The sequence below is a fragment of the Bubalus bubalis genome, chromosome 22, assembly GCF_019923935.1.
Source record: "Bubalus bubalis isolate 160015118507 breed Murrah chromosome 22, NDDB_SH_1, whole genome shotgun sequence".
Classification (NCBI taxonomy): Eukaryota; Metazoa; Chordata; class Mammalia; order Artiodactyla; family Bovidae; genus Bubalus; species Bubalus bubalis.
Window position 1 is genome coordinate 25,262,915 of NC_059178.1, and position 23,521 is coordinate 25,286,435.

Here is a 23,521-nt window from a genome sequence, read left to right on the forward strand (position 1 = left end):
TAGTCACCACCTAGGGAGAAGCTGAGATAGGATGTGCAAATGACAGAGTGTCAGGGGTGGGGGAATTAAAAATAAGACCCAAAGGCCAAGGGCCATCAGAGGGGATAAATAGTGATAAAGAGATGAATGGCAGTAGGAGGAGAATTATATCAGAATTTTACCGAGAGTGGAAACATTTTTGTTTCCCAATCTGCAAGACAGGGGCACAGTTGACAACTGGTACTATATATGTCCAAATATCATAAAAACTTTAAAAAAAAGCCAAGTCTTGATAGGTTTTCATGGTTACAAATAAATTAAAGAAGGGAAAGCTATGCATTCTTAGATAAAAAAATTAAAGGTAGAAGCAACCGTTACAAAAGACAATGTATGCTGCTCAGCATGAGTATTTCAGGGAGAGATTTGGTGTCTTGTAATGTTGCAGTTACTATGGTGACAATGCATTTTTAATGGTACCATTAAATGCTAGTCTAGCTACTTGTAACTAAGGAGTGGTGAAGAGTCGCAGCTGTGATGTTAGGAGTTTATGTTTCTTTTCTCCAGGATGGTTTTTTTTAATGATTTCAGAGTAAAAGTGTTGTATAACAGAATCTTTTGATGTGAAATATATGTTCTTTTTAGAAATAAAAAAGACTTTAGAGAATGATTCTCTCACTACACCTTACACACTCACGTGAGCAAACACACATACATGTGCATATTTATTGCTGAAGATCTGGAGACAAAGATTAAGTAACTTTTCCCAGCTCATTTATTTGGTGACAGAATTAGGATGAGAGCTCAGGTTTTCTGGCCCCTAAGACACTTTCTTCCTACAATTGCACCTTGCCTTTCTCCAAGACAGTACACACAATGAATTCTACATTTTTTTCACACATCAAAATTAGCAAGACGTTGCAATGAGTTTCTATCACCCTGAAGGGTTTTTAAGATGGTTAGGACTCAGATGAAAGAGTAATAAATGAGTATTGTAATTAAAGAGTCTATAAATGGAATTCCAGAGGTCTATAAGCCCTTTAAAATTGTTTGCAGATGTGTATGTGTGTGTGCATTTGTTCATTTTCTAATGAGAGACTTCATCAGATTCTTGAGCTGGTGACCTCTCACCAAATAAATAACGAATTACGGCTGTTTCCCCATTTAGGTTATCAAAATATGATAAGCAAAATGGAAAAGTAAATGGTATATTCTATTGGTTATGATATGATAAAAGATTAATACCCTAATTTACAAAGAGAGGATACACATCAACAAAACGGCAAGACCTGGCTGAAATTGGAATAAAGGAGATGAATGCAAATATGCAGACCGGAAGTATAAATAGCTAAGAGAAGTGAAAATTATTCATCCTCTTTAGTCATCAATGAAATGCAAATTAAAACAATAAAAATTTTGCCAGTTTCACCCAACAAATTAGCACAGATTAAAAGCAACCATAACAACATACTATATGGTGAAGAGATGGTGGGATAAGCAGGTTTCTCTGCCATTACTAGGAATAGAAATCTGGACAAAGGTTTTGGAAATCAAATTAATAATTTAAATTTTGCTGTCACATCTCAAACTGCAAAACTATGGTCATAGTGCATGATAAGAGCTCAGTTAAGATGATGAAGGAATTACATTTCTGTAGTAAGACAGGTGTCCCCAATCCCCGGGCCACAAATTGGTATTGGCCTGTAGCCTGTTAGGAACCGGGTCAGGCTACAGGAGGTGAGTGGCAGGTGAAATCAAAATCATACCCCTACCTTCCTGGGTCCGTGGAAAAATTGTCTTCCAGGTATTGGTCAGTTCAGTTCAGTTCAGTCGCTCGGTTGTGTCCGACTCTTGGCGACCCATGGACTGCAGCATGCCAGGATTCCCTATCCATCACAAACTCCTGGAGTTTGCTCAAGCTCATATTTTTCCAATACATGACTACTGGAAAAACCATAGCTTTGACTAGATGGACCTTTGTTGGCAAAGTAATGTCTCTGCTTTTTAATATGCTGTCTAGGTTGGTCATAGCTTTTCTTCCAAGGAGGAAGCGTCTTTTAATTTCATGGCTGCAGTCACCATCTGAAGTGATTTTCAGTTCAGTTCAGTTCAGTTCAGTCGCTCAGTTGTGTCCGACTCTTTGTGACCCTATGAATCGCAGCACGCCAGGCCTCCTCGTCCTTCACCAACTCCCGGAGTTTACCCAAACTCATGTCCATCGAGTCGGTGATGCCATCCAGCCATCTCATCCTCTGTTGTCCACTTATCCTGCCCCCAATCCCTCCCAGCATCAGGGTCTTTTCCAATGAGTCAACTCTTCGCATGAGGTGGCCAAAGTATTGGAGTTTCAGCTTTAGCATCAGTCCTTCCAATGAACACCCAGGACTAATCTCCTTTAGGGTTAGCCCCCCAAAATAAAGTCTGTCACTGTTTCCATTGTTTCTTCATCTATTTGCCATGAAGTGATGGGACCAGATGCCATGATCTTAGTTTTCTGAATGTTGAGCTTTAAGCCAACTTTTTCACTCTCCTATTTCACTTTCATCAAGAGGCTTTTTAGTTCCTCTTCACTTTCTGCCATAAGGGTGGTGTCATCTGCGTATCTGAGGTTTTTGATATTTCTCCTGGCAATCTTGATTCTTCCAGTAGTCATGTATAAATGTGAGAGTTGGACTATAAAGAAAGCTGAGCACTGAAGAACTGTGGTATTGGAGAAGACCCTTGAGGATCCCTTGGACTGCAAGGAGATCCAACCAGTCCATCCTAAAGGAAATCAGTCCTGAATATTCACTGGAAGGACTGATGCTGAAGATGAAACTCCAATATTTGGCCACCTGATGCGAAGAGCTGACTTATTTGAAAAGGCCCTGATGCTGGGAAAGATTGAAGGTGGGAGGAGAAGGGGATGACAGAGGATGAGATGGTTGGATGGCATCCCTGACTTAATGGACATGAGTTTGAGTAAACTCCTGAAATTGGTGATGGACAGGGAAGCCTGGCGTGCTACAGACCATGGCATCACAAAGAGTTGGACATGACTGAGCAACTGAACTGAACTGACCTGTACTTCATCCAGCTCAGAATTTCGCATGATGTACTCTGCATTTAACTTAAATAAGCAGGGTGACAATATACAGCTTTGACATACTCTTTTCCCAATTTGGAACTGGTCTGTTGTTCCATGTCGAGTTCTAATTGTTGCTTCTTGACGTGCATACAGATTTCTCAGGAGGCAGAAAAGGTGGGCTGGTATTCCCATCTCTTTAAGAATTTTCCACAGTTTATTGTGATCCACACAGTCAAAGGCTTTGGTGTAGTCAATAAAGTAGAAGTAGATGTTTTTTTCTGGAACTCTTTTGCTTTTTCAGTGATCCAATGGATGTTGGCAATTTGATCTCTGCTTCCTATGCCTTTTCTAAATCCAGCTTGAACATCTGGAAGTTCATGGTTCACGTACTGTTGAAGGCTTGGAGGATTTTGATCATTACTTTACTAGCGTGTGAGATGAGTGCAATTGTGAGGTAGTTTGAACATTCTTTGGTGTTGCCTTTCTTTGGGATTGGAATGAAAACTGACCTTTTCCAGTCCTGTGGCCACTGCTGAGTTTTCCAAATGTGCTGGCATATTGAATGCAGCACTTTCACAGCATCATCTTTTAGGATTTAGAATAGTTCAACTGTAATTTCATAGCCTCCACTAGCTTTGTTCATAGTGATGCTTCCTAAGGCCCATACATCACATTCCAGGATGTCTGGCTCTAGGTGGGTGATCACACCATATTGGTTATCTGGGTCGTGAAGATCTTTTTGTATAGTTCTTCTGTGTATTCTTGCCACCTCTTCTTAATATCTTCTGCTTCTGTTAGGTCCATACCATTTTTGTCCTTTATTGAACCCATCTTTGCATGGAATGTTCCCTTGGTATCTCTAATTTTCTTGAAGGGATCTGTAGTCTTTCCCATTCTATTACTTCCCCCTATTTGCTTGCATTGATCATTGAGGATGGCTTTCTTATCTCTCCTTGCTATTCTTTGGAACTCTGCATTCAAATGGGTATATCTTTCCTTTTCTCCTTTGCCTTTTGCTTCTCTTCTTTTCACAGCTATTTGTAAGGCCTCCTCAAATAACCATTTTGCCTTTTTGCATTTGTTTTTCTTGGGGGTGGTCTTGATCCCTGCCTCCTGTACAATGTCATGAACCTCCGTCCATAGTTCTTCAGGCACTCTGTCTATCAGATCTAATCCTTTGAATCTCTTTGTCACTTCCACTGTATAATCGTAAGGCATTTGATTTAGGTCATACCTGAATGGTCTAGTGGTTTTCCCTACTTTCTTCAATTTAAGTCTGAATTTGTCAATAAGGAGTTCATGATCTGAGCCACAGTCAGCTCTCAGTCTTGTTTTTGCTGACTGTATAGAGCTTCTCCATCTTTGATTACAAAGAATATAATCAATCTGATTTTGGTATTGACCATCTGGCGATGTCCATGTATAGAGTCTTCTCTTGTGTTGTTGGAAGAGGGCGTTTGCTATGACCAGTGCATTTTTTTGGCAAACCTCTGTTAGTCTTTGCCCTGCTTCACTGTGTACTCCAAGGCCAAATTTGCCTGTTACTTCAGGTACGTCTTGACTTCCTACTTTTGCATTCCAGTCCCCTATAATGAAAAGGACATCTTTTTTAGTTGTTAGTTCTAGAAGGTCTTGTAAGTCTTCACAGAATCGTTCAACTTCAGCTTCTTCAGCATTAGCAGGTGTTGGTCGTTTTTGCCAAAAAGTTTGGGGACTGCTTCAGTAAGAATTTTTAAAAATTCTTTTTATTTATTTATTGGCTGTTAATCCAACAACAGCCAATAAATTGTTAATCTCTTACTGTGCTTATTTTATAAATTAAACTTCATCATAGATATGTATGTGTAGGAATAAACATAGTACATGCAGGATTTCATGGTGTCCATGGTTTCAGGCATCCACTGGGGGGCCTTGGGCATTATCCCCTACAGATAAAGTAGGATTGTGTGTGTATGTGTGTGTGTGTGTGTGTGTGTGTGTGTGTGTGTATTAGTTGCTCAGTCATGTCTGAGTCTTTGCAACCTCAGGACTGTGGCCCACCAGCCTGTCCGTGAAATTCTCTGCCTGTCCATGACCTCCTCTGTCCATGAAATTCTCCAGGCAAGGATACTGGGTGCGTTGCCTTTCCCTTCTCCAGGTGATCTTCTTGACCCAGGGATTGAACCTTTGCAGGCAGATTCTTTACTCTGTTACCGACCAGGGAACCCCAGGGTGGGACTACAGTATTAATTTAATTTATACTTGAAATATGTAGCTGCAGACAAGAAGTTTTAGTTTTTGCTCCTGGATGCTAGTGGTCATTATGAATAAATATTATTTAAGCATTTCTGATAGCCATCTTTCTCCTGTCTGCTGTGTGGTGTGAGAGCAGATGCATGCTGTTCTTCTCCTTCTTTAAAATGGTAATGCTGTCCAATGGAAGAGGATTAGATTGAAATAAAGAAGACACAGTATAATTTCAACCTCAAAGTTACTCACTCTGTGATCTTCAGCCAAGAATCACTTAATCTCACTGTAATTCATTTCCCCTATATTTTAAAGTTTCTTAGTCATATGTTAACCCCAGTCAGCTCTCTGAGACTTGTTTGATGAACCAACGCTTTCAGAGAATTCATGAAATAGAGAAAGAGTTCAGGAAAGGATTCGAAAACTAGAAGTAATTTATGGAAGACAGGATAGAGATTACAAGGAAGATAACGAGGCATGAAATTCAGGGAATCTCTGTGAGATGTTGAGATGTACAAGAAAATCTTGGGACTAAGAGAATATGGGGCTTCTGCAATGGCTCAGCGGGTAAGGAATCCACCTGCTAATGCAGGAAACACAGGAGATGCTGGTTTGATCTCTGAGTTGGGAAGATCTGCTGGAGAAGGAAATGGCAACCCACTCCAGTGTTCTTGCCTGGAGAATCCCAGGGGCAGGGGAGCCTGGTGGGCTTCCGTCTATGAGGTTGCGCAGAGTTGGACACGACTGAAGCGACTTAGAAGCAGCAGCAGCAGCTGGAGGAGGAAATAGCAGCCCACTCCAGTATTCTTGCCTGGAAAACTGCATGGACAGAGCAGCCTGGAGGGCTACAGTCCATAGGGTCGCAAAGAGTTGGACACAATGGAGCACATGGCACTTGAAGAGAACATGAACTTTGTTTTGTTGAAGGAAAGTGGAAGGATGATATCAAATAACAACAACAAAAGTAAGAGAATAAATGTCACATAGGAAAGGGCTTTAAAATGTCGGAGGTAGAAGGTTCTGGAGCATGAGACATAAAGAAGTAATTCAGTGAAGAAACCATGGGGAATATTTTTCTATTTTGTAGAAAATAGGCCAGGATGAATCACAAGCTATATACCAAACTTGGCTTATTTACTTGGAGTCTGAGAAAAGAGCTTAGGGCTATTTACTGAAAAACACCCTTGTAAAATTACATATAGATACCACTTTGTTTTGGTAAAGCACGTTCTACTTTTGCTTTGAGATTTTCAATGTGAAAGCAGTACTGTTTGTTCAGAGATTAAAAAATTTTAATAGACTTTAGAGCACTTTCAGGTTTACAGAAAAACTGCCCAAACTACAGAGTTCTTATAGATCCTCTTTTCTGCTGCACAGTTCCCTCTATTATTTATACAGTTTCTTTTATTATTTACATTTTGTTTTAGTGTGGTACATTTGATACTTAACAAGCCAATATCAATAAATTATTATTAACTGAAGATGATAGTTTATGTAAGTGCTTCCCAGATGGCTCCATGGTAAAGAATCCACCTGCCAATGCAGGAGATAAGGGTCCCATCCCTGGGTTGGGAAGATCCTCTGGAGAAGGAAATGGCTACCCATTCCAGAATTCTTGCTAGGAAATTCCATGGACAGAGGAGCCTGGCAGCCTACAGTCCATGGGGATGCAAAGAGTAGGACATGACTGGGCAACTGAGCATAGGCCCCCTGAAGTGAGAGAAGTGCTTGTCCATGTAGCATACCCATACCTGCCAAGGAGGCTGGGAGGCAAAGTTGCAGGTATTTCAGCCTTTATAGCTGTAGGTAGCTCAGCTTCACCTCCATATCCACAGGATGGAGGAGGCCCACAGCTAAGACGGGGTTCAACTGTCTAGTAGCCAAAAGGAAGGACACTTGTCCAGGGCAGTTTTTGTTCTTGATATGTTGTGGCTGGACCTCCCTCAGGCTGGAATGATTAACCAGAAGAGTTTTTGCTCTTTGCTTTGTTAGGGGGCATCTTGGAGTTTGTTCCCCTCCTCCCCTCCCCAAACCCTAACCGTGATTGCCCTGTGGATCCTGCTCTGCCATGACTCGCCTCGTCTCCCTTCACCTCCTGCCTTCTTTCTCCTTTTCCCTCCTCCCCTCTCCTCCTGGCCTCTCTCCTACCCCTTCCCATTTCTCTTCCAGACATTTCAAAAGTTGATTTGAGTTGTCTTCCCTTAAGGTTTCTGTGAAAAGGGAAGTCATTCTTCCTCTATTAAAGGCTGCTATAATCACTGGCTTATGGAGTTAATGAAGCTTTCAGGGGAAGTTCTTTTTCATTTTTTAGGCAGGCTAAGAAATCAAACACCCTGGGCTTGCTCTAGGCAAAATGTTGAAGCTGAGAAGTTGATTTTTCGTGCCTCGAGGCTCTCTTCTACTCCTTCCCCCTCCCTCACAGCTTCCTTTCTTACTTCACTTTCACCTCTGTCACTGGCTGCCCTCCTTCCTCTCACCCCCAATTCAAAATGGCCCTTAGGAAAAAGTGAAATGCTTAATGATGCCTTCAGTCAATAATACACAGAATCACCTCTCAGGGAGTATTTACATTTAAAGCCTTTTTTTTAAAATTCTGATAGAGGAATCAAAGGTTTTGTTCTCACTAACAAAAAGTTTCAAAAAACATCAGTCAATTGGAGAAGTTATGATTTTGTATCTGCTCACTTGGTGAATTAAAGGTCATACTCAAAGACTTTTCTCACTTGTCTACTGATTGAAGTTGTCTACTCTCCACTTTTATAGTTGGAGAATGTATCAGCATTTTCCCATCTTTACATGTGTCTCATGACATGTGAATGACCCCAGAAATGATGGGCTGCTGGAATGCCCTGGCCTTCATGAGCCAACACAGGAATAATGTGTTCCCCTCAATCCCACTGCTCCCGGGCATGTGTGTGTGCTCACATGGGTGCGCGTGAGCACACACACACACACACACACACACACACTCCTTTTTTCATGAATCAGAAAGAGCCCTTGTCAGAGTTACCAGCTTTTGTGCACTCTGCTTGCAGGAGCCAATCCCCCCCAGGGTTTTGGCTTCCTGACTCTAAATCATTCAGGATCAAGGTCCCAAATAAATCCCTTGTTTACAACACATTTAAAAATCTTTTGAGAAAAAAGAAATGTGTCTCTTCTACTTTTTATAGCTAATAACTTAAGGGGCTGGCGTCTAGGCTGATTGGACTGCCTTGCTGCTGCTGCAGCTGCTGCTGCTAAGTCACTTTAGTCGTGTCCGACTCTGTGCGACCCCACAGACGGCAGCCCACCAGGCTCCCCCGTCCCTGGGATTCTCCAGGCAAGAACACTGGGGTGGGTTGCCATTTCCTTCTCCAATGCATGAAGGTGAAAAGTGAAAGGGAAGTTGCTCAGTTGTGTCCGACTCTAGCGACCCCATGGACTCCTCTGGACCCCATGGACAGGCTCCTCTGTCCATGGGATTTTCTAGGCAAAAGTACTGGAGTGGGGTGCCATTGCCTTCTCTGTTGGACTACCTTAGCTTGGTAGAAAAAGGCACTTCTCTTCGCTGGGATGAGGACAGGGAATTCTGTTTTACAATAGTGATCTTGAATTTGACCCTAAGCACGTGTGGTAGAAGGTAAACAGCAGGCTTATGTGAAAGATCAAAGCAGAAATTGAATGCGGAGAATAGAAAATGAAAGTACATTTCACAGTGCCATAAATGCTATGAGGCCAGTGTTTGGTTTTCTCTGTGGTTGGAATTAACTTTTAGTAACAACTCACTGGCATGTATGTGATGTAGTTACTAGGGAAAATAATGATAAAAATTTGAAATATTTATGTGAAACAAGATAAACTGTGAAAAATATAATAGACATATCACAGACAAAAGGTTAATACTTCCCTGATGGTCCAGAGGTTAAGACTCTGTGCTCCCAATGCAGGGGGCATAGGTTTGATCCTTGATCAGGAAACCAACATCCTTCATGCCACATAGAGTGAAGTGAAATGAAAGTTGCTCAGTCATGTCCGACTCTGTGTGATCCCATGGCATGGCCTAAAAATAAATAAGAACAAAAACAAAAAACCTATTACCACCACCACCAAAAATGCCATAAAAAGTAAAGGGGGAAGAAAATGTAAGTACTTAAACATTAAAAAATATATGAGAGCTTTTAAAAATAGAGAAGAAAAATTCTAAAACTGTATAGAAAAATTGGCACAAGATTTGAACATGCAGTTAATAGGAAAAGAAGTGAAAATTTCCTGTAATATGTAAACAGATATTCAACCTTGCTCACCTTGAGAGATACAAATCAAAATTATACTGATAACTTTTCTTACCTATCAGAAGTACCTGCTCTTGTAAATATGATCATTTGATGCTCATGTTCTTTTGGGGAGTCTAGGTAGAAATAGGCTCTGTCATATATTGTTGTGATGTGATCTGTCTCTCAGTCGTGTCCAACTCTTTGCGACCCCATGGACTGTATCCTGCCAGGCTCCTCTGTCCATGGGATTATCTTGGCAAGAATACTAGAGTGGGTTGCCATTTCCTTCTCCAGGGGCCCTTCCCCACTCAGGGACTGGACCTGTCTTCTGCAGCTCCTACCCTGGCAGGCAGATTCTTTGCCACTGAGCCACCTGGGAGGCCCCCTCATATATTGCTGGTGGAATGCAGAGCTGTATAACTCCTGTGAGGGTGGATACGATAATATCTAGCAAAATTATATATGCATTTCTTTTTGACCAAGCAATCCTACCTCTAAAATTTATTAAGATTCACTGGCAAAAAAACAAAATGACTGAGGCACAAGGTAATTTATTGCAGCACCATCTGTAACAGAAAAAATTGGAAATAGCCCAATAATTCATCAATAGAGGACTGGTGAATAAATATTGATGCAGTTACCTGAGGGACTACTATGTAGATGTAGACAGATCTCATCCAGAAACTCTCATAGAAGCATCCAGAATGGTGTTTGGCCAAAACTCTGGGCACTGTGGCCCAACCAAGTTGACACATTAAATTAACCATCACAACTATAAAGAATATTATACAGAATGTACTTGCTTTTATTTAAAAAAATTCAATGAATTAAAAAACCCACAAAACTGATTCTAAATAAATTGGTTTTCTATAAGGGAATGGAGGTAACAGATATAGAAACTTGAATTCTCTGAATGTACCTTGATTTACTTTTGAATTGGGAGTTATGTAAATTTTTGGTAATTATACAACAAAATTAAATCAACATTAAAAAGCAATTCTAAGTAACTGAAAGGAAAATGAAACAAATGAGCTTGTGTTTATACTTGGTAGCTTACCCACATTGAGAAAAAATATTTCAAGTGAATTTATGACACATCAATTTGAAACTGGTGGGATATAACCTAAAGACATAAAGAAATCAAACTTTTTTTCAGGATTCATACAATTGCTGATAATATTGGTATTCTTATTTTGAAAATATACTATACATGGAGTTGGCTAAAATGAGTAATTTTCATGATGTCATGAAGAACCTTTTTTCTTTTCAGCGTGAGGGAAAAGAAATAAAAATATAAAATCAAATAGTTACATGAATCTCCTAAATTTGAGTTGGAAGTTTCAATGTGGACTCATGATATATATTTACATCTGCTTCCCAAAACATCTAGAAACAATGATCAACCCAGTAGCTAAGAGTACCTTGTTGTGGTACCTGATTTTGGTCTACGAATATCTCCTAAAAGGCTGTGTCTCCTGAAAGGAACCAAGATTCCTTAGATGAAGAGCTAATTTCAGATTTTAGGGAGAAAATGCTGAAGATGACATGGAACATTTTGTATCAAACAGCAGAGTCACTCTCAGGACAGCTGGGGTTATGTCAAAAGGACTCACTTGGAGTTTTTCCACTAATGATGGACAATTTGAATATTGGAAAGAATAATTATTTATTGGAAAGAATAATATCAGAAAGTCTACTGAAACACATAGAAAATGTTTAAAAACTCATGATTCCATAAGGATAATAATGAAAAAAACACTTATTGGTCATCATATTATTATTCTGAAAACAGGTGAATAACGGGGGAAAACTCAAACTACTGCAGACTGCTTCCTGAGCAATAGTATTTCAGGGTAACCACATAGTTCATGTAGGAAAAACTTTTTTAAGGAATATTGCCTAACAAAGGAAAAGAGTAAGACACAATTAAACTATCTTCATTTTGTGCCCCTAATTTAATTATGTAATGCATCTAGGCAATGCTCACCACTGCTGCTGCTGCTGCTAAGTCTCTTCAGTTGTGTCCAACTTTGTGTGACCCCATGGACAGCAGCCCACCAGGCTCCCCTGTCCCTGGGATTCTCCAGGCAAGAACACTGGAGTGGATTGCCATTTCCTTCTCCAAGGCATGAAAGTGAAAAGTGAAAGGGAAGTCGCTCAGTCATGTCCGACTGTAACCTACCAGGCTCCTCTGTCCATGGGATTTTCCAGGCAAGAGTACTGCTAAAATCATTAGCATTAGAGAAAGCCTGATGGGGACTGTGTCAGGTGTCTCTGAAGCTCATGCAACATCCTCTGGGACCACTTCTGATTTTGGCCTCAGCTCTGGTAGACAGATATGCTACACTCAGATTCCTCACCCACTATCCTATCAGTGTCCCTCAGTGCACAGGGAGTCTTTTTACTTCCTGCTCCAGAGCCTTCTCTGGGTTACCCCACAAGTTTCCCTGGCTCCAGCTGTCAGTCAGTCCTGAGTGTGGAAGAGTTAGTGTCTCTAGAAGCAACCCTTATCCCAGAGATGGGAGCTAAAGGACAAATGCTCCTGTCTCCTGTTTTCCTGATGGACCACTCTTGGAGGTCTTTTGTGGGCACCTCAGTGGAATTGCAAATGTCCACTTTCATTGCTTTTTCCTTCCTCTTCTGTGTCACTGGCCCTGCTTGCTCACTGCTGCTTTCTGAGATCACCTCCCCAATAAACCTGCTGCATCCACGTTCTCACTCCAACCTCTACTTGGAGGAAGAGATAGTAGGGCAGACGCTATCATGGATTGATAGGCTGCCAACATACGAGCTAGCTGGTTCATGCCATTGTCGCAAAAGGCAATCAGACAGTGTGTATCCCACACCTTTTATAAAGCATTCTTTTTAAGTGTTGGGCTTGAATCTAATCATGCCTTTATATTTAACTACTGTTCATAGAAACATGTTAAATTATTCCTTAGGGATGTAATCAGTAACCCAGAATGTGGGACATGCTACAGGACAAATGGCTCAATTTCTGCCCTGACTAAATGATACAAGAAAAAAGTGGGAGGAGAAAACTGGATGAAAAGACACTTAAGAGAACTGTCAACCAAATCTCTGGTTTAGAACCAACTATGAAAATGATAAACTATAAAAGTTACAAAACAATTGGAAAAGTTTGTTGATATTAAGGAGCTGCTATTAATTTTTGTGATATTTGATTAAGCGTCCTGTCTTGTAGAGATGTGTACTGAAGTACATGTGAATGAAACGATGTGTTTGGGGTTTGTTTTATAATGATCTAGTGGGTGGGGAGGAGGATGGGGAATAGATGAAATAGTCTCCTGAAAATGACATGCAGCCGGGTGTTGTATACATGGAGACTGGGGAGTCTGCTATACCCTTCTCTTTACTATTGAATGGGCTTCCCTAGTGGCTCAGACAGTAAAGAATCTGCCTGCAATGCAGGAGATGGGGGTTCGATTCCCGGGGTTGGGAAGATTCCCCTGGAGAAGGAAATGGCTACCAGCTGCTCTAATATTCTTGCCTGGAGAATTCCATGGACAGAGGAGCCTGGTGTGCCACAGTCCATGGGGTCACAGAGTTGGACACGACTGAGCGACTTTCACACTCTACTATTGAATATGTCTGAAAATATGTGTAATAAATGTTTTTATTTCAAGAAGATATTTCTCAGAATACAGAAATGAGAAACTAATGTACTAGAACTTCCAAAACAGACATATGCTACGACCTTATGCTGAGCCATGTGGCTTCTTTGTCCCTCTGGGATTGTTATTTGTGAAGCACGAGCACCCGCAGATTAACACCATGCTCTCTTGCAGCAAGTGCTGGGCTCCTAGCAAGCAAGGATGCTTTGAGTTGTCTTTGAGTCATAACTTCTTGGTAACTCTTGGGAGTTGAAAGTGATGTTTTTGTGAAGTATCTGCACGTGCTCAGTGCATGGTAGTGAACCTACGGATTCATTTCCCCAGATGGTCTCTAGTTTGATGATATCTCTGAACCTGTTCTCTTTGAAGGAAGGAATTTATTTTGTTGATTTTGTCTGTCCCATAATATCCATCCAGGTCTTCATTAAGTGGTTTCATTATATTTGATGGTATGAACTGAAGGTCTCTTTTCTCACCTGGTAGGAGAGGCTTAATGGGTGATATGTGCAGCCCGTCCCAGGTCCTCTCTCTGGGCGGATGAGCCCATCAGTCATCTCATGGGGCAGTAAGAGTGGAGTTTATGTCGTATGGTCCTGGAATGGTGGTGAGAACCCATGTATTCTGATGGGACATGAGCACTGTTGTGTGCTTTGTAAATGTGATCCCGTGTTTTCATCTTCCACTGGGGATGGAATGTTCCAGATGGCCCACCTGCCCCTGGAACCCGGCCTTTCTATCCTTTCCATGATGTGACTCTATATTAGTTTGTTAGAGCTGTGATGGCAGAAAATCCCACAGCCTGAGTAGTTAAAACAACAGCAATTTGTCGTCTCACCATCTGGAGGTTGGCAGTCTCAGAGCAAGGTGTTGGCAGGTTCCTTCTGAGGGCCGTGAGGGGAAGGCCATCCCAGGCTCCGATCCCTGGTGTGTGCATGGCTCTGTTCACCCTATGCCTCCTCCTCCCCTTGCTTTTTTCCCTCTCTGCATATCTCCCTGTCCACGTTTCCCGTTTTCATTTTCATTCTGTTTTTTAAAAATTTTATTTGTGGTTAAAAAAAAGCACAGCATAAAAAGAACCATCATAACTGTGTGTTTTTTTTAATTGCACAGTTCAGCAGTGTTAAGCGTATTCACTTTGCTGTGCAGCAAATCTCCTGAACTCAATCCCCAGCAACTCCTGCTTCCCCATCCCCCAGCCCCAGAAAATCTCCATTCCACTTTCTCCGTTTTTGAATTTTATTACTTTAAATACCTAATACAAGGGCAATCATACAGTCAAAAATTGTTTTTATTATTTTTTAGTCTCATCACTCGGCAGGCGAGATCCTCGTTGTTCAACCAGGGATTGAACCGGGGCCGCCTGCAGGGGAAGCATGGAGTTCAACCACTAGACTGCCAAGAAGGTACCAAATTTCCCACTTTCAAAAGAACATCAGTTGTATTGGACTCACCCTAGTGACCTCATTTTTTTTTTTTTTTTGATCTCATTTTAACCTGATTACCACTATAAAGAACTTATTTCCAAATACAGTTATATCATATAAATTTGTGGTGGGAGTGTGGCACAGTTTAACTGATAAGCCTCCAAAAGAGACAATTCCATATGCTATTCTAGAAGCATAGCATATGGAATTGGCTATCTTTACTTTGTTGAAGATTTGGTTTGTTCCTTGCTCAAAGGTGGGCACAAGTATGGGAATTTTAGGGATGAAAAAGGTTAAGAATGTTGGAGCTGCTTTTCGGAGTTCTTTTTTTTTTTTTTTTTTTTTTTAATTTTATTTTATTTTTAAACTTTACATAACTGTATTAGATTTGCCAAATATCAAAATGAATCCGCCACAGGTTTACATGTGTTCCCCATCCTGAACCCTCCTCCCTCCTCCCTCCCCATTCCATCCCTCTGGGTCGTCCCAGTGCACCAGCCCCAAGCATCCAGTATCGTGCATCGAACCTGGACTGGCAACTCATTTCATACATGATATTTTACATGTTTCAATGCCATTCTCCCAAATCTTCCCACCCTCTCCCTCTCCCACAGAGTCCATAAGACTGTTCTATACATCAGTGTCTCTTTTGCTGTCTCGTACACAGGGTTATTGTTACCATCTTTCTAAATTCCATATATATGCGTTAGTATACTGTATTGGTGTTTTTCTTTCTGGCTTACTTCACTCTGTATAATAGGCTCCAGTTTCATCCACCTCATTAGAACTGATTCAAGTGTATTCTTTTTAATGGCTGAATAATACTCCATTGTGTATATGTACCACAGCTTTCTTATCCATTCATCTGCTGATGGACATCTAGGTTGCTTCCATGTCCTGGCTATTATAAACAGTGCTGCGATGAACATTGGGGTACTCGTGTCTCTTTCCCTTCTGGTTTTTTCAGTGTGTATGCCCAGCAGTGGGATTGCTGGATCATAAGGCATGTCTATTTCCAGTTTTTTAAGGAATCTCCACACTGTTCTCCATAGTGGCTGTACTAGTTTGCGCTGCTTTTCGGAGTTCTTAGACGTAGACAAGGATGAGGCTGCTGGCAGACTGTGAAGCACCTGAAAAATCTAGCTGTGGAGAACAATGGGGAATAATTCCTGTAACAATAATTAGAAAGGAAATAGCAGAGCGGGTGAAGTATTTCTGTTTGCAAATCTCGGGGAAGTCTTATGAAAATGGCGAGAAGAAAAAGATGTGCTGTGGGAAGGAAACAGCGAAAGGAGCATTTTCAGAAGTGAGTGCGCTGCAGGGAGCAGGAGAGCCATCTGTAGGAGGTTGCTCAGATCCTGACATTCTAGTTCCTGCAGGGCCTGGCTCAGCTCTGGCCCCACGTGCTCATTCCATTCAGTCCTTTGCACCCTGCTGCCCATCCACCCCCTGCTCTGCACTCCCTTGCTCTCTGATTCCCTGGGTCCTAAATGTGAACTCTCTGTGCTTCTCTATTTCACCATCCATGCAGTCTTTGCTACACAGACTCTAACTGCTGTGCGAGTCTTTGCTACACAGATTCCCTTGCCCTTAGAGCTCATGTCAGCATTGGATAGAGAAAATTCCTCTGCTAACTCAGTAGTGCCACAAACCCCAACCACAGATTCTTGCATTTTCTTCTCTTCTGGCTGAAGAAATGAATTTGCAGCTAGAATAGAGAGTGTGTGATCAGTTGTGTCCAACTCTTTGTGACCCCCATGGACTGTAGCCCACCAGGCTCCTCTGTCCAGGAATTCTCCAGGCAAGAACACTGGGATGGTTGCCATTTCCTCCTCCAGGCGATCTTCCCAACCCAGGAATTGAACCTGCGTCTCGTGGTCTCCTGCATTGCCAGTCGAGTTCTTTACCACTAGTGGTACCTGGGAAGCAGCTAATATGATCGACCACTATTCTGCTCCCTAAGTGCTTGAGGAGAATGAAATCAGAAAGCTGCCTATGAACACTTCCTAGAGATATAAAAAGATATATATATATATATATATATATATATTATAGTTTTAAAGACTATACAGCTTAAGTGTGTTTGCTCTGGGGATGAAAAATAAATTCCATGTAAAGTGGGGTTACTCACTAGTTGCTTTTATATTAGAATGCTTCAGCCTGCCATGCCTTCTAGCTGGAACGTGACATATAAATTTCGTTAGAAAATATTTCTTCGGGGTTGTCAGAGGTTGAAAGAGGAACACAGAGACTGGAGGATCACAAAGACAGGATCTGAGGCGGGGGGTATGCTAAGGGGATGCTTAGGGAGAAGAGAAGAAATGAAAAGGTCTTTGTTGTTATAGACAAGCCCTGGGTTTGCTTCCAGAAGAGAGCGCAGTGGTTGTGGTTCCTCTGATTTGTAGAGACAGGCTCTGGAGGTTCCTTGAGGGCAATCTTTCTTCCCTTGACTTCCAAACTCCATGTCCTTCTTCTCTCCCTGCCTGAAACCTCAATTTCTCTGCCTGTCCTTGCTCTCTGGTTCTTCCTTCCCGTCCCTGTCATGTTTGCAATTGTCTCAACACTCCCACAGTCATCAGATTACTTGTCTGTTGTTCTTTCTTTAGAAGGCCCCAGGACAAAGAGTATAAAGCTTTTTTGGGGTGAGGGAAGGAGATGAGGCAGGCTCTTAATGAAAAATAAGGACAACAGGCCTTGAAACTCTAGTGGAGACATAATATTAATGGGGTAGTGTCTCTGTTTTATTTTCAAGCTAATCTTAACAGTCAGGTCAGGACCCAAACTTTCACTGTAATTCTTAACAGCTTCTCATCTCAAAATGAGGCAAAAACCTTGACTTCTCATGGTGGATGACAACAACTCCCCTGGTAGAGGTTTTTCTTGGCACTTTGGTTAAAAAAGGCTCTCATACGATTATATCATGTGGTGTAAGAAGCTAACAATTTGTGCTTGTATTTATCGGTCTAATACTATCTATCTCTCTATCAAGAATTAATCATGTGGTCTTACCTCCTTTGATTCGGCAGTGGGCAGATGACCCATTCCTGGCCAATGGAACTCAAGGGTCAGTCTACTGGGGAGCTTCTGGGAAAGGTTTCTTTAACTCAAAAAGAAAACAACAAAAAACAAGCAAGAACAGACACCAGTATGCAGTGCCCCTCTTCTCTGGATGTTGTCTGACAGCTGTGATGCTTAGAATTTCAGCCTCTGGGGACCATGAAGAGAGGCAATACTAATACATCAGAGTGGAAGGGGGAATGAACTCAGGTCCTGGTGATCATTCTACCAGTAAAACAATCTTGTTTATTGTCTGTTTTGTCATGCTTCTTATTGGTTAAACTATTTGTCAGTGCAGCTTGGTCTAAAATGCTGTGGTATGGTTTACTCATATAATTCTTTTAAAAAAAAATAAATTTATTTACTTTTAATTGAAAAGTAATTGCCTTAAGTATTGCGTTGGTTTCTGCCAAACATCAACATGAATCAGCCCTAAGTTAATTCTTTCAAATATACCCTGGACATATTCGAGGTAAGTCTATAGACGTAGATTGAAATATGAGCAGCGACAAAGAAGAAATACAGGGGGGAGTTGAGAACTTAGACTCCAAAACCATTTGCCTCGGTGTTCTTCTCTCTTCTATCTCTTAGTACCTGGCTGAAGCTGGGAAAATTGTTTAGCCCTTCTGGGTCTCAGTTGCCTGATGTTAAATGTGAATAATAATAGGACTTGCCTAGGGCTAAATGAGTAATGGAGGCAAAGCAATGAGCACAATGGCTGGCACAGATTACATATGCAGTAAATATTAGTTGGGCTTCCCTGGTGACGCAGTGGTAAAGCATCTGCCTGCCAATGCAGGAGATGCAAGAGGTGCAAGTTCGATTCCTGGGTTGGGGAAGATCCCCTGGAGTAGGAAATGGCAAACCACTGCAGTATTGGGTTGTCCAACTGGAAAATCCCACAGAAAGAGGAGCCTGGCGGGCTACAGTCCATGGGGTCACAGAAGAGTCAGATGCAACCGGGCACTCACACACCAGAGGTGATGCTTCCTTCAAGTAGCAGTAGATGGTTGGGACTTAGCTATTGACTAATATAAATTTGGGCTTTACCTAATTACTTATATCAAACCATCAGCGAGAATTGGGAGTTAGCTGCATTGCAGGAGGGAATAACGTGGCTGGTTTAGATTGTCTCAACTGAAACAAAGGGTTATGTCTGTCCGCAAGCTGAATACTTAACTGTTACCTGTTCAAACATCCAATGGCATGTTTACTCCCAATACATGTTTGTGTTGACCTTACGATGTAGTTGTGCTCACTTGCAAATTGTTTTACGGAAATAAACAGTGTGAGCTAGATAAGCATTCTTCACTTAAGAATGTGAAGCTGACTTTTAGCAGTAGCTGCATATCAGAAACCCTGGGTAGCATCCTAGCATTTCCTGTAGAATTCTGTAATAGTTCAAGTGTCATGCAAAACATTTTGCCATTTATCATTATAATGTAATAGAGAGGTACATTATGGGGATGAGGGTAGAAGAAAAGGCTTTTATGTGATTACATCGTATGGTGATAAATGCTAACAATTTGTTCTTATTATGAGAGCAGTTTTCTGAAGAGAATTCTTGATAAATTTTGCAATTGCTCTTCCCTAGATGTATATAGATATAACATATTATATCATAAATATAGATAACAAAGTTAGATATAGGCAAGAGGAATTGAGAATTTGTCTGGATAGAACAAATGAGAATTTGTGCATGTCTGCTCAGGTCTCGTTTTGATTAAAGAATGACTGGGAAGAATGGGGAAAAAGAACAATTCAAAGAAAATATTTACTGGAATTATAATCCATGCCTTTGCAATCCATGACCTCTGGAATAAATTATTGAAGGGCACATAAGCAGAGGTCAGAAAGAATATTCCTTAGATATCTGAACTAGAACAATAAATAGACTGAGAATTATTAGACGTCCAGAGATAAATTTATCTGTATTCCTAAGGCTCAGCTCACAAGATAAATGAGAGGCCTTCTACTGCCTCTTGGGGTTCATTTTGGAGCTGCTGAGCTGACAATGTATGTGCTTCAGAAAGGTGGTGGTTCCTGGTGGTCCAGTGGCTAAGACTCAGCACTCCCAATACAGGAGGCCTGAGTTCGATTCCTGCCCAGGGAACTAGATCACATATGCTGCAACTAAGACCTAGCACAGCCAAATAAATAAATATTAAAAAAAAAATAAAGTGGTCTTTCTGACTCCAGTAACTTTAGAGTCAATGTTCCCAGGCTAGAAAGAGCTCAAAGGCTCTGGTAGACCCTACCTGTTACCGTATATCTGGAAAGAGGTAAAGTGACTGTGTATTTTACTTGACTGATGAATAAGTCAATGTCAGTCAACCAAAACTTAGTGTTTACTGTATACTTAGCATTGTGAAAGGTACTATGAGATGTCAGGAAAGCATAATCCATGGCTCCTACTCACTAAATGCCATAATCAAGATTTATAACCAAGTCTACCTGTCTCTAAATCATATATATTTTACTATGCTCTACCATTGGCTAGGCATTTCTCTTACATTATTTTATTTAATATTTACTGTAAGCTTTCAAAGAAATGATAATTATTTATAATTTATGAAGAAACCAACCATTTCAGCAGAAGGAACCCAGTTAGGGATCTGTGACAACTTGGAGGGAGGGGATGGGAAGGGAGGTGGGAGGGGGTTTCCGGTGGGAGGGGGTTTCCAGAGGGTGGGGACACGTATATGCCTATGGCCAATTCATGTTGATGTAAGGCAGAAACCATCACACTATTGTAAAGTAGTTATCCTCCAATTAAAATAAATAAATACATTTAAGAAAAGAAAAAAAAGAGAAATGAAAAAACATTTTTCATAATCAAAGGAACGAAGCCAATTGCACCCTATATGCATGCTCTGCTTATGCTGCTGTGAAAGCCTTATCATTCTCACCTTATATGAGGAAGCAAAGGTCCCGAGGAGGTAAATAACTTCCTAAGTTTTTACTGCTAGAGCAGTATATGCAGAGCTCATGTATAAACTAAGCCTGCTGATTTTCCCTTATCTCATGCTGCCTTCCTCTCGACTGGGAATTGAAGCCTAGCCAAGGCAGACAGGATTTTTATGGACAGACAGAAGGAGAGTTGGAGAAGGCACTGGCTCCCCACTCCAGTACTCTTGCTTGGAGAACCCCATGGATGGAGGAGCCTGGTGGGCTGCAGTCCATGGGGTCACTAAGGGTCGGACACGACTGAGCGACTTCACTTTCACTTTTCACTTTCCTGCATTGGAGAAGGAAATGGCAACCCACTCCAGTGTTCTTGCCTGGAGAATCCCAGGGACGGGGGAGCCTGGTGGGCTGCAGTCTATGGGGTCGCACAGAGTCGGACACGACTGAAGTGACTTAGCAGCAGCAGAAGGAGAGTATGTAGGAATGATAGCTGCCTATTTCTTCAGGTGATTAGAGAGGTGCCATACAACTCTAAACAAGGCTAACCCTCCTAGGAGTACTTTGCTCATAATAGGGATTTAATACCCTTTAGTTGAATGAGCGAAGAGCTGAAAATTCTGATCCCGATTCTTAAACATGCTCATAAGAGACTTTTTCATGAACAAAAATTTGTCTTCAAAGGGTGTTCAACACACTCTCTTAGCCCAGTTTTCTTGTGACATATGCTTTGTTGATCAGTTGCTCAGTCGTGTCCGATCTTTGCAACCCAATGGACTGCCGCATGCCAGGCCTCCCTGTCCATCACCAACTCCCGGAGTTTGTTCAAACTCATGTCCATTGAATCAGTGATGCCATCCAACCGTCTTATCCTTGACCATCCCCTTCTCCACCTGCCTTCAGTCTTTCTCAGCATCAGGGTCTTTTCCAATGAGTTGGCTCTTTGCATCAGGTGGCCAAAGTATTGAAGCTTCAGCTTTAGCATCAGTCCTTCCAATGAATATCCAGGGTTGATTTTGTTTAGGGTTGACTGGTTTTGATCTCCTTGCAGTCCAAGGGACTCTCAAGAGTCTTCTCCAGCAGATGATCACTAATTTTAAAATGACTGGAGGTGAAAAAGAAAGTCTGAATTGAAAGCCACACTAGACCTCAATGTATGTGGAATCGGTGCCCTTTTTCCATCTGCTTCTGGAGGATGTAGAAGCCACAGGCCAACAGCACACATCTTCATGTTACCATTTATCAGGCCCGGTGGTGCTCTCTCACCAGATGGGCTTTTATGAGCAGTAGAGTTGTTTTTCTTTTTACATAGCTTACCTACATCCCTTTTAAATTGTAATTTGGCTCTGAAGTACCAGGAAAATGAACTGCTTGGCATAACCACTAGTTTGAAAAGCTTAAATATCACCCATTTTGTGCAAGTTGTATTTTGAGATTTAGAAAAAGTTCATCTAAAGGATGAAAAAAAGTAGTCAAAGCAGTCTTTCCCCAGAAACATCGGGTTTCCCATTGTTAATTAGTTGATATAATACTTGTAATGTGCTTAGAAGATGAAAAGCACTGTGTAATTAAGTGTCGCCTTTCTTATCAGTACCAATAGACTTTAATCACATTATAAGGTCATAGTCTATCTATTTTGCTCCACTAGAGAGTTTCTTTCTTTTCCCTTCTTTAGAAGAAAATAAAGAAAGAAATTATTCTCTCTCAGTGTTTCCTGCTCTTAAACCAACTGGGACTTCTGTAGTTTTTGTGGGTTTTGTAATCCAGTCATAGGTACATAGGGCCTTCCCTGGTGGCGCTAGAGGTCAAGAACCCGCCTGCAATGCCAGAGACATAATGAGACATGGGTTCGATCTGTGCCAGGTCAGGAAGATGCCCTGGAGGAGGAGATGGCAACCGACTTCATTATTCTTGCCTGGAGAATCCTATAGACAAAGGAGCCTGAAGGGCTACAGTCCATAGGGTTCCAAAGAGTGGAACATGATTGCAGTGACTTGGCACACACGCATGCATAGATCCATTATGCTTGGGGTGTCCTGTGGGGGGTCTGGAGTGGCAATGAATGTCAACACACCTCTCTAATCCTGACCTCTGTCCTCTTCTGAGTCTTCTACCTATTGCTGTTTATTGAACAGCTGTCCTCAGATGTTGACTGACCCCCAAAATAAAATGTGATTTGAACCAAGCTGCCCCTAACTTTATTCTAATTTAAGTACTGTCATCCTTCTTTACTCTCAGGATTGTAAATTGTAGTTACCATTTATTGCTCCTCTCTTCAGTCTCAGTTGTCCAGCCAGTTATTAAGTCTCAGACTTATTGGCTTTGTCTCCTCTTTACCAAGACCCCAGTGGCAGCTTTGGTTTAGGTCTTCTACATACTTGTCACTTTTTTGCTTCCTCTTGTTTATAATATAAGCACATTCTTATATATATTTTTCACATTCTTAGATTTTGAAAGAGTCCTTGAGGATCCCAGATGAAAGACTTTTTTCCTTTATTTATTTATTTATTTTTTTACTATGACTTAACCATTCTTTTATTAATGGGTATGTAGGCAGTTATGTTTTATTTTTTTAATTAATTTTATTTTATTTTTAAACTTTACATAATTGTATTAGTTTTGCCAAAAATCAAAATGAATCCACCACAGGTATACATGTGTTCCCCATCCTGAACCCTCCTCCCTCCTCCCTCCCCATTCCATCCCTCTGGGTCGTCCCAGTGCACCAGCCCCAAGCATCCAGTATCGTGCATCGAAACTAAGTAGATTTTTTCCATTAGTGAATTGTTTATTTCACAATTGATCAAGGTAAACATACTCTTTATTTCAGTGGAGAAATAATTCCAGAAAGAATGAAGGGATGGAGCCAAAGCAAAACAATACCCAGTTGTGAATGTGACTCGTGATAGAAGCAAGGTCTGATGCTGTAAAGAGCAATATTGCACAGGAACCTGGAATGTCAGGTCCATGAATCAAGGC